Source organism: Bison bison, unplaced genomic scaffold (assembly GCF_000754665.1).
Source record: "Bison bison bison isolate TAMUID 2011002044 unplaced genomic scaffold, Bison_UMD1.0 scf7180017864370, whole genome shotgun sequence".
In the NCBI taxonomy this organism is placed as follows: domain Eukaryota; kingdom Metazoa; phylum Chordata; class Mammalia; order Artiodactyla; family Bovidae; genus Bison; species Bison bison.
Window position 1 is genome coordinate 3,553,287 of NW_011494942.1, and position 10,283 is coordinate 3,563,569.

At 39.7% G+C, this 10,283-nt stretch overlaps 1 protein-coding gene across 1 annotated transcript in view; it reads left to right on the forward strand.

Annotated features, from left to right (window-relative positions):
* Nucleotides 1-10,283, forward strand: part of LOC105000191 (phosphatidylinositol 4-phosphate 3-kinase C2 domain-containing subunit gamma-like) — a 128,733-nt gene that overhangs the window by 61,781 nt on the left and 56,669 nt on the right. The window lies entirely within an intron of this gene.

Consider the following 10,283-nt stretch of genomic DNA (forward strand, 5'->3'; position numbering starts at 1 on the left):
GAAAAGGAAAGATATAAGCATCTGAATGCAGAGTTCCAAAGAATACCAAGGAGAGATAAGAAAGCCTTCCTCAGCGATCAATGCAAAGAAATAGAGGAAAACAACAGAATGGGAAAGACTAGAGATCTCTTCAAGAAAATCAGAGATACCAGGGAACATTTCATGCAAAGATGGGCTCGATAAAGGACAGAAATGGTATGGACCTTACAGAAGCAGAAGATGTTAAGAGGTGGCAAGAATACACAGAATACCTGTGCAAAAAAGATCTTCATGACCCAGATAATGATGATGGTATGATCACTCACCTACAACCAGAAATCCTGGAATGTGAAGTCAAGTGGGCCTTAGAAAGCATCACTACGAACAAAGCTAGTGGAAGTGATGGAATTCCAGTTGAGCTATTCCAAATCCTGAAAGATGATGCTATGAAAGTGCTGCACTCAATATGTCAGCAAATTTGGAAAACTCAGCAGTGGCCACAGGACTGGAAAAGGTCAGTTTTCATTCCAGTCCCAAAGAAAGGCAATGCCAAAGAATGCTCAAACTACTGCACAATTGCACTCATCTCACACGCTACTAAAGTAATACTCAAAATTCTCCAAGCCAGGCTTCAGCATTACGTGAACCGTGAACTTCCAGATGTTCGAGCTGGTTTTAGAAAAGGCAGAGGAACCAGAGATCAAATTGCCAATATCCGCTGGCTCATCAAAAAAGCAAGAGAGTTCCAGAAAAACATCTATTTCTGCTTTATTGACTATGCCAAAGCCTTTGACTGTGTGGGTCACAATAAACTGTGGGAAATTCTGAAAGAGATGGGAATACCAGACCACTTGATCTGCCTCTTGAGAAACCTATATGCAGGTCAGGAAGCAAGAGTTAGAACTGGACATGGAACAACAGACTGGCTCCAAATAGGAAAAGGAGTACATCAAGGTTATATATTGTCACCCTGCTTATTTAACTTATATGCAGAGTACCTCATGAGAAACGCTGGTCTGGAAGAAGCACAAGCTGGAATCAATATTGCTGGGAGAAATATCAATAACCTCAGATATGCAGATGACACCACCATTATGGCAGAAAGTAAAGAGGAACTAAAAAGCCTCTTGATGAACGTGAAAAAGGAGAGTGAGAAAGTCGGCTCAACATTCAGAAAACTAAGATCATGGCATCTGGTCCCATCACTTCATGGGAAATAGACAGGGAAACAGTGGAAACAGTATCAGATTTTATTTTTTGAGGGGGCTCCAAAATCACTGCAGATGGTGATTGCAGCCATGAAATTAAAAGATGCTTACTCCTTGGAAGGAAAGTTATGACCAACCTAGACAGTATATTCAAAAGCAGAGACATTACTTTGCCAACAAAGGTCCATGTATGGATGTGAGAGTTGGACTGTGAAGAAAGTTGAGCACCAAAGAATTGATGCTTTTGAACTGTGGTGTTGGAGAAGACTCTTGAGAGTCCCTTGGACTGCAAGGAGATCCAACCAGTCCATCCTAAAGGAGATCAGTCCTGGGTGTTCATTGCAAGGACTGATGCTGAAGCTGAAACTCCAATACTCTGGCCACCTCATGCGAAGATTTGACTCATTGGAAAAGACTCTGATGCTGGGAAAGATTGAGGGCATGAGGAGAAGGGGACAACAGAGGAGGAGGTGGCTGGATGGCATCACCGACTCAATGGACATGAGTTTGGGTAAACTCTAGGAGCTGGTGATGGAAAGGGAGGCCTGGCGTGTTGCCATTCATGGGGTCGCAAAGAGTGGGACACAAATGAATGACTGAACTGAAGATGAATATCAACCATGCATTAATTTATTCACCAAGTATATAATGTTTTACATAGGAAGGATGTTCCATATATTAACAACTGTTAGGGCACATGAACTGATTAATCAGGATAAACGCAGGCCAACAACCCACCTTTTTGGCCATACATGCTTGCATTGGTTGAATGTTTGTTGTGATGGATAAAACTACAGGAGGAGCAGTGGGGAGTGAAGGTTTTCAGGAGTTTGGATCAAAATATACTGAGTTGCTTATGAGGCTTTTAAGTAGAGGTGTCCAGTAGAAAATTGACTATTTTCAGTTGAGGGGAAAAGAGAGACTGGAAATATAAATATTGGAGTTTCAGCTAATAATTGGTTTTTCTTGCCATGAGCCTGGATATTACTTAGGGTAAAAATGTAAATATTAAAGAGAAGAGGTCTGAGGATGAGACCATGTAGCACACCAATTTTGAAATTTGAGATGATGGAAGAGAATCAATCTAAGAGACTGAGAAAAAGCAATCTGTTAGAAACTGAAAGAATCTAGTGCCTGGAATTCAAGAGAAGGAAATACTTCAAAGAAGAAGGGATGATGACATCCTGTTTCAGATGCTACTGATGGGTCAAAAATTGAGAACTGACCACTGGATTAACAAAATGGATATCTTTGGTGAATTTACCAAGCCAGTTTGATGAGAGTGTTGGGAACAAAAATCTGATTAAAATGGGCTCAAAGGAGAATGTGAAGAGAGAAATTTGGGGTAGAAAGAAGAAAACAATCCTTGTAGAATCTTTGCTCTAAGGATGAATGGGGAGGGGAGGCAAAGGAGGAGGGGGAAAATAGTGTGCAGGGAAATGTAAGTCAAGAATTTTTTTTTTTTTTTTAATGAATGATGTATAAGCTGGTAGGAAAATCCACTAAAGAATCAAAAATTGGTGATGCACTTAACCAGATATCAGAGTGATGACGTAAAGTAGAGAAGAAGGCATGCTATCTGGTGCCCAATCAGTCTCAAATTAGAGCACAGGCAGTCCACCTATGTAGCAGACAAAATGGCAGAGGTATGGTAAGATAATAGATATTGGGAGCTTATAAAAATTCTTCTCTATGGCTGTTTTTTCTATCAACAAGAAGATTGAAAGATGGAGAAAGCATGTTCACATTTTGAGGAGTGAGGTTAAGACATTAAATAGTCCTATAGGTGAATGGAACACCAAATGGGATAGTGATATGTGTAAAATTGCCAGAAAATCTTGAATGCCAATTCAAGTACCATCGGGTAGTGGGCTTGAGGTGACAGTAAGATCAGTAAGCATGAATGAGTGATTTTCTTTAGCAATATTCTTCAGGCCTGTTACAGTTGCAGAGTTGGCAGAAAGTAACCAGAGTTATTTTGTTTTCATTTTTTGCAAGTGAATGATAACATAAAGGGGAGAAAGGGTCAAAGGAGTTGAAAGGAGTATGCAAGAGAGTTATTATAAGTATCGACCATGAGATCCATATTGGCTAAGGAAGGATATGAGAATATGAGAGGGGTTAAGTTCAGTGTAAAGATCAACAGATTGTTCAAGTTACATAACTAGAGGAAGTGAGCTGAAAAGGAGGGAGCAGGTGCTTGTAGCCTCAGAGGCTAGAAATCAAGAAAATGGAAGAACTTCAGTCATTGATCAAGATAAGATCAATAGAACAAAAGTGAGCAATGGAGTGAGATGCAGAATAAGATTACTGGATGAAATGAATGTTTTTTTAAAAGGATGTTTTGTGTCAATATTAAAGTATATGACTGATTCATGTCAACGTATGGCAAAAACCACTACAATATTGTAAAGTAATTGGAAAGAAAGAAAGAAAAAGAAAAACATAAGTGTGAATTGTGACTGGTACTATAGGAAAAAATGACAATGTTCCAAGATTTTAAATGTTCTTGGAATAAAGGCCAGTGACCTAGAGCTCAGTAGACAAGTGAAATAAGAGGGAGAGGGCTGTGTAGTAGACATGGATATTCAAAGCAAGGCATTTTTAGATAGAAAGCAAGTGTGGAGATTAGAAGAGAAAGGAGATGCAAGGAGGAGACCTACCCCATCACCAGGACCAGGGTTATAAAGGGAAATGTGAGACAGCACTACCATGATTTCAGAAACTTACAAGGAAAGCAGAGTGGAATACTTGGAGAATAGAATATGTTGAGCTTACAAGGGATTTTGCTGATGACATTCTCTAAGTCTGGCTTCTATTTTTCCTTTCCTCCACAATGCTGCACTGTAAACTTTCTAAGAAATATCTTAGAAATATACTCATCGCATATAAGTATATTGTGTGTGTTAGTTGCTCAGTCATGTCTGACTCTTTGCAACCCCGTTGACTGTAGCTCGCCAGGCTCCCCTGTCCATGGAATTTTCCAGACAGAAGTACTAGAGTGGGTTGCCATTCCCTTCTCCAGAATATATAGTATATAAGTATAAAATTATTTTTCTGAAAATAATATCATATTTTTCTGTTTATAACTCATCAATATGTCCCAGTTGCTTCACGCTTGTGCAGAAGACTAGAGTGCCCTAGGATTCCTGCAAAACTCTCTGTAGGCACACCTGTCCCCCTAGGTATTCTTCATGTCTATAGGTCATTGGCAGTGGTAACACAGTTGAGCCTGGGCATACCAATTATACTCTACATTCTTTTTTATACTAATTTCAATCAGTCAACCCCTTATGAGTTCTGATATTCAGTTTTCTCATTTCTAGAATGAAGTGGAGTTTTTCCTCTGGGAAACTATTACCATTTGAAGAATTAAACAGAAAAGTAACATTCTTTGTGATGGGAGAATATTGTAGGTATGTCAGGATATTTAGAATAAGTAGCCTTATTCATTAATTGCCAATTGTACTTGGTAGTCATTGAGACAACCAAAAGTGTGCCCATACATCTTTAAGCATCTTACACTGTAGGATAGCTAGATAAAATGTAGGCTGCCCAGTTAAATCTGAATATGAGATAAATAAATTTCTGGCTCAGGTGGTAAAGAATCTGCCTGCAATGTGGGAGACCCAGGTTCTGTCCCTGGGTCAGGAAGATCCCTTGGGAAAGGGCATGGCAACCCACTCCAGTGTTCTTGCCTGGAGAATCCCATGGATAGAGGAGTATGGCTGGCTACAAGCCAGGGGATTGCAAAGAGTTGGACATAGCTGAGTGACTAACACTTTCAGTTTTCACACTTGAAATATTGCATGGACATCATCTTTTTTTAAAACATATCAGATCAGATCAGATTAGTCGCTCAGTCGTGTCCAACTCTTTGCGACCATATTAAAAAAAAAAAAATTGATTGATTTATCTGTCTGTGCCAGGTCCTAATTGCAGCATGCAGGATCTTCAATTTTCATTGTGGCATGCAGGAATCTTTTAATTGCAGCATGTGGGATCTAGTTCCTTGACCAGGGATAGAATCCAGCTCCCCTACATTGGGACCAGAGACTTGGCCACTGGACCACCAAGGAAGTCCCGAGCATCATCTGTTTTTTATTTATTATATCTGGCAGTTCTACATTTGGAGAGCCCTGCAGACTAGGAGTATATCTATAGTCAGTGTAAAGAAGGCACGCATAGAGTTGCTCAGTCTACACGACTAAAGACAGCCACACTGCCTGGTGGTCAGAACAAACTCAACTGAAAACACTGGTTCAGGGTTTCAGTGAAAGCAATCATAGCACTAACATTTTGATAATTCTCCAAACCCTCCAGTAGTGCAACATGCTAAAAAGCTGTGGGATACATGTGCACAAGTAAAGTCAAATGTGAGAAAAAAATTGATTATTTTGAAATCCAGCAATATCAACTTTCCTATCCTATCATCATTTTTATTGATTTTTTTCCCCTTCCATTGACACTGGATCATGTTTCTCATCGAGTTAAAACCATCTTGCCACAAGAAGAAATTAGCGTTAAGCATGTCACCCACACCTGGAATTACAAATGAGGGTTTCAAGGATATGACAGTGTAAACACAAGGGAATAATTAGCTAGTGGTGACATTTCAGACACTAATTGGGGAGATATTCTGCCTACTACTGAAGTTTAATAACCATTAGGAGGTGAGGTCAAAATGTTGCCAAAATGAGAAGAATAACTGACTAGTTGGCAAAAACCAATGAAGTCAGATTTCCTTCCACAAATTCTGCATGGCCTGAAATTTGACTTCAGACTCTCAAACTAAAAAACTTGATTTGGTCAGCTCTCTGAATATGGATATATTTCTTGAAGATACATTATTAAACAAGTTCACAAGAGAACAACATGTAGAGATCAAAATTGTTAATCAACTAGTTTATAATGATGCATAAAACTGCTACACAGATAAAAATATTTCCATTAGAAGATCAATGTATTCTATATCTGAAATCAGATCTGTTTTTATTAATAAATATTTATTGAGTAAAACTACTCTACTAGATATGAGTGAATAAATGATCTCTGCTCTTGATATAACACTGACTACCCTAAATGAGTAGAGAAAAGAGAATGTGATAAAGCTTGGGCAAGTGGGTGGATAGAGGTGGAAAGAATGGAGAAAGGAACATATAGAAAAGCAGAGGTGAGAGAGCATGAGGAAATACAGTTCAGTAGAGTGGTGGCACTACTCTTGCCTGGAAAATCCCATGGACGGAGAAGCCTGGGGGGCTGCAGTCCATGGGGTCGCTAAGAGTTGGACATGACTGAGCGACTTCACTTTCACTTTTCACTTTCATGCACAGGAGAAAGAAATGGCAACCCACTCCAGTGTTCTTGCCTGGAGAATCCCAGGGACGAGGGAGCCTGGTGGGCTGCCGTCTATGGGGTCACACAGAGTTGGACACGACTGAAGCGACTTAGCAGCGGCAGCAGCATAGTGGTGGCACAGTGGTAAAGCATCTGCCTACAGTGCAGGAGATATGGGAGATGTGGGCTTGATCCCTGGGTCAGGAAGATCCCCTGGAGGAGGAAATGGCAACCCACTCTGGTATTCTTGCCTGAAAAATCCCATGGACAGAGGAGCCTGGTGGGCCACAGTCCATAGGGTTGCAAAGAGTCAGACACTACTTAGTGACTGAGCATGCATGCACAGGAAGAAGTAGCAAATCAAGAGAAAAGAAAATGCATTTAGTTGTGTTCTTTGGGGGTTTTAATTATCTTTAGAACAGTCAAGGAAGCCAATAAAAAGATATTTTGATGTAGTGAAGTAGAGGGCTGAGGTTCAAGAGATAGAATGGAGATAAAACTGTAGATTTGCAAATCATTATAATGTCTATTTTTTTAAAATATTTATGTATTTATTCATTTGTTTATTTGGCTACGCCGGGTCTTAGTTGCGGTGTGTGAACTCTCAGCTGCACCATGTGGGATGTAGTTCCTTGACCAGTTATCAAACCTGGGTTCCCTGCATTGGGAGTTCAGAATCTTACCCCTAGACCACCAGGGAATATAGAAGCCACCAAAGGGGATAACATTACCCGGAAAGAACATGTTAGAACAATGAGAGAAATGAGCCAGAAGTGAAGGACACTAGATCTGAAGTTATAAGCAAAACGAAAAGGAGCCTGAAAAAAAGTGTAAGAAGAGATGGCAGGACAAATGGAAGAAAAACTGGGAGAACAAGAAAGCAAGTGAAAGAGAATTTTTCACTAAAAATGGAGCAGCTATATATATATAAAGGGCCAAGAAAATCTCCATTGGATTTAGGGGGGGAAAAGACCTTAAACAAGAGAAATGATGGTAAGAGCATTTTCAAAGTTCAATTAATGACAGAAACCTGAGTGTGATAGATCATAAAGTGAGAGGAAGTTGAAGAAGTGGAATCAGTGTGAGTACTGACAGCTCTTCCCATAAGTTTGTGTTAGAGAGGAGAAAAATAACAGGACTTGAAAAGGACATTAATGACAAGAAATTGTTTTTGTATGAGTATACTTTGCATGGTTTGAGAAATTTTATAACTCATCTGGGGTACCATGTCAGTATATAAGCTGTCCTACTCTTCCACACTGAGAAAACTTTGACTTTTTTTTAAACTTATCTGGTGGGAAAATAGGATACTGAAAACTGAAACTGAAAGTCGTTCAGTCATGTCTGACTCTTTGCGACCCCATGGACTGTACAGTCCACAGAATTCTCTAGGCCAGAATACTGGAGTGGGTAGCCTTTCCCTTCTCCAGGGGATCTTCCCAACCCAGGGACTGAAGCCAGGTCTCCCACATTGCAGGTGGATTCCTTACCAGCTGAACCACAAGGGAAGCCCAGGAAAAATAAGATGGTACCAGCTAAATTGGGTCCTTATTGTTTTTGTCCAAGTTAATATTGTGATGGCGATTACTCCTTATGGACATATTAATCATCCTTCTCTCTCTTTCTGGAATAAAACTTGGAAGGAATGGAAATGGTGAAGGAAAAATTTCTCTAGGAATAACTGTTAGGGCTATAGTCTTTTTGTGCTTTATGTATACTGTGGCCTCCCTTGCAGTTATTTTTAAATAAAGTGAAGTCTCTCAGTCGTGTCCGACTCTTTGCGACCCCGTGGACTGTAGCCCACCAAGCTCCTCCGTCCATGGGATTCTCCAGGCAAGAATACTGGAGTGGGTTGCCATTTCCTTCTCCAGGGGATCTTCCTGACCCAGGGATCGAACCCAGGTCTCCCACATTGCAGGCAGAGGCTTTAACCTCTGAGCCACCAGGGAAGCCCTACTTTTAAATAAGATGCTATTAATAAAATGGACAGAAATGTAAACATCATAAAAAGAGAAATATGGTTGTAAAGTGAAGGGAAATGGCCATACTTGATTCTTAAGGGAGAGAAAGAAAGAGGGAGGAAAGGAAGAGGAAGGAAGGAAGCAAGCAAGAATGAGAGGGAAGGAGGGAGGGAAAGGAGGAAGGAAGAAAAAGACTATAGACTGGGACATTCTACAAGGTTCTTGAGGAGAAAGGTATAGAATCTGGGACACTGAAGGACATGAGCAGCATTCAGTGGTGTTTTAGTTTGCAAGGGCTGCCATAACAAAGTACCATACACTGGGTGACTTAAAACAACAGAAATGCATTGCACCACAGTTCTCGAAGCTGTGAATGAACACCTGAAATCAAGGTGTCACAGGGTTGATTTCTTCTGACAGGTGTGAATGAAGAATCTATCCCAGGCTTTCACCATGGATTGTAGATGATAGATGGCCATCTCCTCCCTGTCTCTCCACACCATCTTTGCAGCATGAAATATGTCTAAATTTCCCCTTTTTATAAAGACACTAGTCATATCGGATGAGAGGTCCACCCTCCACCATATGACCTCATCCTAACTTAACTAATTATATCTGTAGTTATCCTATTTCCAAAGAAGTTCACATTCTGAGCTACTGTGGGTTAGGATTTCAACATTTTGGGGGAGGGTGCAATTCAATTTAGAATAGATGGGAAGAGAGACAGATCTTCCCTTGGAGAAGGAAGAAAAGAGAAAACATGACTGTGCATCTGTAGATTTTTCAGCAGGAAATTCAGAAATCTCCATCTGCCTTTTGTTTTTCTCTAGAGTGGAGACAAAATCATCAGGAAAGGAGTCAGAGTTGGAAGCTTAAGTTTCTGGAAAAGGTTGAAAGAACCATTGCACAGAACAAAGCTAGCTGGGGAGGATGGAGAATGTCAGGTGGCTTTGCAGCTAATATGGCATCAGCTTATGATAGTCAAAAGCAGTAATCAGTTATGCAGTGGTGCCCTTCAGATAAAAAAAATATAGGAAAGGCTACTTTGCTTAAAACAAAATGCGTGTCAATATAATGGCTTAAAACAAAATGCCTGTCAGTGTCACTAAGGACAAGTCATTCTGATTCATCAGTTAGCCCATTTATTTGGAGTCCAGGTTAAATGTCAGTTTGTTTGTGATCATATCAGTTTAAAAGAGAAGCACACTCACTTCTTTGTAGTAAAATTACACAGAACTAGAATTTCTGCTGAAGCATTCAATACAATCTGTTTCCTCCACTAATCAGATTGTGTTCTAATACAGAGGTCACCTTTTGCATCTTTCTCTTTCTAAATATACCCTAACATTCCATAATGCTTAAAGCTTAGTGAGCATTTCTAGAACTGAACTCTGAAGAGCAATGGTTTTTCACTGAGTGTCTGTGTCCTACTGAGAGTAATTTTTCTCCAAAAGTTTTGTCCAACAGTACACATTTTCTAGAAAAAGGACATGTGAGATTGATGCATAATTATAAAGTTCAAGAGTGTAAACATTGTGGTGAGCTCTAAAAGCGGTGTACACCTGAGCCTCTTAAAGAAATATAAAATAGCCAGATTCTAATCTCGTGAGAGATTAGCTTAATTTAGTGAAAAATTATAGCATTGGCTTAATAGATTTCCTAGTATATTTTGCTTATTTATGGAATCTATAAATATAGATATATCTATAAATAAAAACAGGTATATATAAATATTCTATATTTGGGTCAGTGTTTTCAGAGACTAAGAAATAGGAATGACAAATAAATGTATGAAATG